At 47.9% G+C, this 7352-nt stretch overlaps 1 protein-coding gene across 1 annotated transcript in view; it reads left to right on the forward strand.

Annotated features, from left to right (window-relative positions):
• Positions 1–7352, forward strand: part of ATP6V1B1 (ATPase, H+ transporting, lysosomal 56/58kDa, V1 subunit B1) — a 123507-nt gene that overhangs the window by 22228 nt on the left and 93927 nt on the right. The gene's annotated exons all lie outside the window — the stretch shown is intronic.

The raw sequence follows: 7352 nt of genomic DNA on the forward strand, positions 1-7352 counted from the left end.
TTGTGGAAATTACACGGTCGTGCGGCTTTGCGAAGGGCCGCCACGAAATCTGCGATGGTCTCGCCTCCGGCCTGGCTCCGCTTGTAAAACGCGTGCCGGCAGGCGATCTCCGACGGTTGTGGAGAAAAATGGGCCTTCAGCTTCTCCGTGATATCAGCGTAGGAGACATTCTTCATATCTGTCGGGGCCACCAACGACCTGGCAATGTCGAAGGTCCCCTTCCCGCAGGAACTCAGGAGGCATGCTCGTTTCTTCGCCTCATCGGTGATGTCATGGGTTTCCAGATGGAACTCGAACCTGGACAGGTAGGAGTCCCAGTCTTCTGAGGAGGGCTCGAAGCACTCGAACTTCTGGCTTCCAGCCATCGTGGGAGACTTGGGCACCGGAGCTGGTGGCGCCTCCGCCGGATCGGCTGCTGTGCTTTGCCCGCTTTCTTCCGAGTCCGAAGTGTGGATGTCCGCAGGGCTGCCTACCTGCTCTAACATCCCACCTTCGTCGCCAATTGTTAGATCGCGCTAACAAAGGACTCGTACAGTGATTCAGCAAGTGATTCAGCTTTATTGGAAGTAACGAACAAGCACTCAACTCAGTAAGAAACCAGAACAAGAAACAGTGGGAGCTTATGCTCCTTTTAAACATAACCGGGCTAATGTAGCCACGCCTATTTACAAATAACAACCAATGAGATTGCTAGAATAAAGACCAATGGGAGTCTTTCCCTCCTAGGGAATGGTATCGTTCTGATTGGTCGCTGTTACGAAGCGACCAATAGGAAGTTCGCTCAGAGGAGCCCTGGCCTGGCTCGAAGCTTAACATGGGAGTCCTATGAGGTGATTCATGTAATCGTTTCAATACATTACAACTGGAGACTTTGGAAGACCCTGGTTTGAATCTAGCATCCACTGTGAACATCCTCAGTGACTTTTGGCATACCCCTCTCTCCCAGCCCCAATGCAACGTGATGATTGTGACCCACCTTTCAGGGTTGTTGTAAAGGTTTCCAACACAGGACTTAGCAAAGCATTCTGTCAGTGGTTATGCTGTGTTAAAGGACCCCATTTTGCAAAACCTGAGCAAGGCTGTTAACGACAGGATGTATCGGAAGACATTAAATCATGGGGTTGACATACGTCACAAGGGATTCGACAGCACTAAATGCACACACACACGGAAGAAGAAGAAGAAGAAGAAGAAGAAGAAGAAGAAGAAGAAGAAGAAGAAGAAGAAGAAGAAGAAGAAGAAGAAGAAGAAGAAGAAGAAGAAGAAGTAGAAGAGATTGGATTTATACCCCGCCCTTCACTACCCAAAGGAGTGTCAGAGTGACTTACAAACTCCTTTCCCTCCCCCTCCCCACAACAGACACCCAGTGAGGTAGGTGGGGCTGAGAGAGCTCTGAGAGAAACTGCCCTTGAGAAACAGCTCTGAGAGAACTTGTGACTGACCCAAGGTCATCCAGCTGGCTTCATGTGAAGGGGTGGGGAATCAAACCCAGTCCTCCAGATCAGAGTCTGCCACTCTTAACCACTACACCAAACTGGCTTGTTGTTGGATTTGTCATTGTGGCACCCGCTACAATGAAACATGATGCGAGACACAAATTGGGGGAAGAGAAAGCGGTAAAAGAGAGTCACGCTCTCTTCAGGGAGGCTGACCTAAATCCGGATTGACTGCCGATTCCAGTAGAGTTTACCTGGCTAGAACGGAGCTGGCGCCGCCTTTCACAACCGGTTCATCATCACACAACACTCCTGCGTTGGACGAAGGTGCTCCAAACACAGCCACGTGGAGGCCTCTCCCCCCGCGGCCGGTTGTAGCCTTTCGGGTTTACAGCCCGAAATGAAAGGACCTTATTAAAAGCATCTCGCAGCCTTTGAGCAATACGGGTTAGGGCCAATGTTCCCTCTAAGCTGTGGAGTCTCGTGAGTAAAAATTCTACTTTGTGAGCTACTGGCACTAAAGCTGTGAGCGAGTGATTTGGCTCCTGCATAAATTAGTTTGCTCTGGAGCCCCATCCTTCCTGAGCTGAGACAAAAATGTGTGAGCTAGAGGCTAAAGAACTGTGAGCTAGCTCACACTAACTCAGCTTAGAGGGAACACTGCTTGTGACATCCCTGAAACCCAAGAAGGGTCAGACATCCCGTTATTTATGTATTTGATTCATTTATACCCCACCTTTCTCCCCAGTGGAGACCCCCCCAGGTGGATGACATCATTCTCCCCTCCATGTTATCCTTAAACCAAATTGTGCGGCGGTTGGGATTGGGCGCATGTGGTTGGCCTCAGGTGACCTGGAAGGTTCCAGAACAGAGTGGGGATCTGAACTCAGGTCTCCCAGCTTACTAGTCCGACCCTCTAACCACTTCACCAAACTGGCTCTCCAACAAATATATTTAGAACAAACATAATAATAACATTAAGAATTCTTATATTCAGAACAAAGCCAGAGTCCAATGGCACCTTTAAGATCCAGCAAAGTTTTATTCAAGGTATGAGCTTCCGTGTGCATGCAAACTTTGTCAGACGATGAAGTGGAATTACAGATCATCATTGTATATATGAGGCCCCGTTCACACACCCAATTTGCCGAGAGCCACGAATGCTGGGCGGATTTTCAGGGCGCGATCACACCGCAACATCTGGCAAGTGTAGCGCACCTGTGGCCAACCCATGGCGTGCCGCCAAAGCTGCGCAGTTTAAAAGTATCTGAACGAATGTACTAGCAAATGGTTTGCTACGGGCTGCCGATGGAATTGTTCCGTGTGATCGCGCCAGTGCGCGGCTTTCCCCCGGCTGTCCTCTTTGACGTGCACATGCTGATGGACAAAACTGCGGTGTGCCGCCGTCGCATCTGATCGTGTTCTGGCAGGTCTAATTGCACCGGCGCAAAGAGCCACGCCTCCCCCACGCGTTATCTGGCCCGTGTGACCGGGGCCTAAGAGTGGTTTCTTAAATTAGCATGCAGACGAAAGCTCACACCTTGAATCAAACTTTGTTGGTCTTAAAGGTGCCGCTGGACTCTAACTTCGTTCTGTTGCTTCAGACCAACACGGCTACCCACCTTGATCTATATTCAGAACAAATATTGTGAAGCAGCTTTAAGATACTGAAATGATTGTAAACAATCCAAACCCAGCAAGAGGCCATCGTCTCCTGGTGTGTGCGTGCCTGGGATCCCTTGCGAAAATATTTGTACTCTACAGTCAGCTGAAGTCATTCCAGGAGCTACAGCAAAACAAGAGTAACGGTTAAAGCACCAACCAAAGTGCACATCTAATAACAAACGTTGGCCCCGGTCACACGAAGGATTTGCCGCGCGAAAGGCACGAATGTCAGGCGGATTTTTGGGGGTGCGATCACACCGCAACATCTGGGAAGTGTAGCACACCCATGGCCCACCCGTGGCATCTCGCCGAAGATGCGCAGTAAAAAAGTACCGCGGAAAGTGCACTAGTATCCGGAAAACGCGGGACGGGGCGGGCGTCTGATCGCGGGAGCGCTAGTATCCCATGGCATCCGGCGCCCATCCACGTCCCGTCACAAACCGGATGTTTTTCGTATGCACATGTGCACAAACATGTAACTGAAAGCAGTGCTGCTCTGCAGAACTGCGCAAGCGCACAAACATGAAACGCTTGCCGCGCCGCTTCTTTGCCATGCTCCAGCATCGCCGTGTGATCGCCAGCTAACAGCCGAAGCGCGGAGACTCAGGGGACCGCGTGCTCAGGCTACCGTGCTTTATTTTGCTCCGGGGCGAACAGCCACGCCTCCCCCCTGCATTATCTGGCCTGTGTGACCGGGGCCGTTATTACATATTTGTTTGTAGATTTAATATGTTCAAAGGGTCCCTCTCAGAAAAGATAGCCCCCCCATCCACGTGTCCAGTTTTGCCCCCATCCCAGTGAACTCTCCAAGAGGGACATTTTAGACAAACCGAATTGTATCTGTCATTCACATGCATATAGGCAGAACTACAGGACCCTGTTCAGTGAGAGACCCTCCAAGTGAAAACTGAACTCGTTCCTGGCGACCTCCTTCTGGGGTGGGATGGGATATAGGCAGAGGTCATTTCGGGGGGGATCGCAGGGGATCGCAGTTCCCCCGGGTGAGGTACGGGGGGTGGGGCACACGACGAAGCCCCGCCCCCTGCTTCCGGCCGCCCCGCTTCCGGCCCTCATTCAGCCAGGAGGAGGCAGGAGAAGAGGGAGGGTAAGTTGCTTCCTCCCTGCCTCTCCCCACCCCTGCCTGCCTGGGGCCAGGGAGGGCCTTCGCGGGGCTTCCTTGCACTCCCGCCAGCCTTGCAGGTCCACCACTGGGCCCCTCATGGGGCTCGGCAGTGGAGCTGCAAGGCCGGCGGCGGCCGGGACCGTTGGGGGCGGGGTGTGTGGCCTTATGACACACTTCCGGTGATGTCAGGGAGTGTGGCATATGCTAATGAGTTATGCTAATGAGTTCCCCTAGCTCTTTTTCTACGAAACGACCCCTGGATATAGGTGTTAATAAAACCCTTGATTTACTCACTTGCTTTAACACATCCACATATTGTTTTTCTAAGCGCAAAGGGGTGTATTTTTAAAAAAAAGAGAGAGAGAGCAATATTTGGATACACAGAAATGTAGAAACCATTATTGTGTGAATCTGCTGCAGAAATGCAAAAAAAAGAGAGAGAGTCCGGCGGCACCTTAAGGATTAGCACATCAGTTGTAGCGCAAGGCTTTGTGAGAAATAAAAAAAAAATAAGCCAATGGAGGAGAACAACCTCGATAGATTCTGCCACCAGCCCGCACACGCACCACCGGCGAGGAGTCTGTAGCCTCCGGCCGTGCTTAGTGCGTTGTAAGCGCAGCAAGAGAGAATAATGCCTGTGGAGCGCAGCAAAGGAAGTGGAGGGTGCTTCAGGCCCATTGAAGCCAGTGGGGTTTCTCTGTGTTTGCCTCCTTCTTCAGAAGTGGCGATGAAAACATCCCGTCGGTCAGAAGAGAAGGACGTGGGTTTGACGCTAACCGGCAAGGACATTGCAGCTGCAGCAGCTGGCACAGCACAGGGGCAAGGAGAAGAGTAAAAGCAGCAGCAGCAGCACCCCTCCCATCACACACTCACTTTGGGTTGCCAATCTCCAGGTGGGGGCCTGGAGTTCCCTGGGAACGACAACTGATTTCCAGGCTACAGAGATCAGTTCTGCTGGAGAGACTGGCTGATTTGGAGGGTGGACTCCAGTTTGGTGTCGTGGTTGAGTGCGCGGACTCTGACCTGGGAGAACCGGGTTTGATTCCCCACTCCTCCACTTGCACCTGCTGGATGACCTTGGGCAAGCCATAGTTCTGTCAGAGCTGTCCTTGAAAAAGAGCAGTTTCTGTCAGAGCTCTCTCAGTCCCGCCTACCCCACAGGGTGTCTGTTGTGGGGAGGAAGGGGAGGGAAAGAAGTTTGTAAGCCGCTCTGAGACTCCTTTGGGTAGTGAAGGGCAGGATAAAAATCCAATCTACTCCTCCTCCTTTTCTTCTTCTTCTATATTACACCCCACTGAGGGCCCCCTTCCTCAAACCCTGCTCTCTCCATGCACCACCCCCAAATCTCCGGGAATCTCCCAACCTAGAGTTGGTAACCCCAATTCTCTGGCATCACATCCCTATTGAGCAACTTCCCTCCATAAAATTTGTTGTTGTTGTTCAGTTGCACAGTTGAGTCCGACTCTTCGCAACCCCATGGACCACATCATGTCAGGTCCTCCTGTCTTCCGCCGTCCTCTGGAGTCTGCTCATTTTCATGTTCGTTGCATCGATGACACTGCCCAACCATCTCATCCTTTGCCGTCCCCGTCTTCTTCTTCTTCTTTTTTTAAACAATTTATTAGGATATATTTAGACATGTTAACATAAACTTATATTCACCATTACAATCCTAACCTATAACCTACCCCCCACCCTTTCCCCCTCATCTGGCTTCCAGCAGTGCTCCAACCTCCAGCCCCAGACTTCAATGTTCTATTTTCCCAAATCTACTTTTTCCACAGGTAACAATTAGTTAAAATACAAGTACCTAAGATAAAATTACACCAATTTTCAGTAGTTGTCAAAACAAAACAAATTGTCTTTTACATCTCCGTTCTTTTCCAAATATTCTTTCAGGTCTTTCCAATCTTCAAAAAAATCTTCTGCCTCCATATCTTTCAGTTTTCATGTCATTTTGTCCATTTCTACTAAGAATAGTAGTTTTCTTATCCAATCATTAACTTCCGGAACCTGATCTTGTTTCCAATATTGGGCATATGTCATTCTTGCAGCAGTAATCATATATCACATTAGAGTTCGTTTCGCCATATTAACTTCTTCCATTTTTAATCCCAACAAAAGAATTTCTGGATCTTTTTTAAATTTACACTTTGTGATTTTCTCCATTTCTGCATGAATCTCAGCCCAAAAGTTCTTAGCTTTTTCACAAATCCACTACATGTGATAAAACGAGCCTTCACATTTTTTACATTTCCAACATTTACTAGACATATTTGTATTCATATTAGCAATCTTTTTAGGTGTCATATACCATCTATACATCATCTTATAACAATTCTCTTTTAGGTTAACACAAGTTGACAATTTATACGCTTTTTTCCATAGAAATTCCCATGATGACATAGTTATTTCTTTATTCATATTTATTGCCCATTTTATCATCTGTTCTTTCACTACCTCATCTTCAGTATACCATTGTAGCAACACTTTGTACACTTTCGAAATTACTTTTTTTTACCCTTCAAACCATACCCTCTCTATTTCATTTAATTTTTCTGTAAAACCAAATACTTTTTTATCTTTCTTGTTCCTTCATTTCAAAAAATTTTCCCACAACTTTCAACAAGTCCTTGTATGGTACCCAGTTTTTTCCTTTATGGACAGTGAATGGTGTTATAACTTCTGCAGGAACAATCCAAAGAGGTCTTTCATCCGAAAAGTACCTCCTATATTTATTCCATGTATCATATAAGTTCCTTCTAATGTAATGATGCTTAAAGAAACCATCAGCTTTCTGTTTATCATACCACAAATAAGCATGCCAACCAAATCTACAGTCATGGCCTTCCAATGCCAACAATTTTTTGTTACTAAGTGTAATCCACTGTTGCAGCCAACTCAAACAAACCGCTTCATGGTACAGTCTAAAGTTTGGCAGTTGGAAACCTCCTCTGTCCTTTGCATCAAACAGAATCTTTTGCTTAATTCTCGGTTTTCTTCCTGCCCATACAAATTTTGAGATCTCTTTTTGCCACCTTTGAAAGATTTTTACATCCTTGATAATCGGGATCGTTTGGAACAAAAACATCAATCTTGGCAATACATTCATTTTAACTACTGAGATT

This window comes from Gekko japonicus, unplaced genomic scaffold, assembly GCF_001447785.1.
Source record: "Gekko japonicus isolate JY-2015 unplaced genomic scaffold, Gekko_japonicus_V1.1 scaffold1252, whole genome shotgun sequence".
Taxonomy (NCBI): domain Eukaryota; kingdom Metazoa; phylum Chordata; class Lepidosauria; order Squamata; family Gekkonidae; genus Gekko; species Gekko japonicus.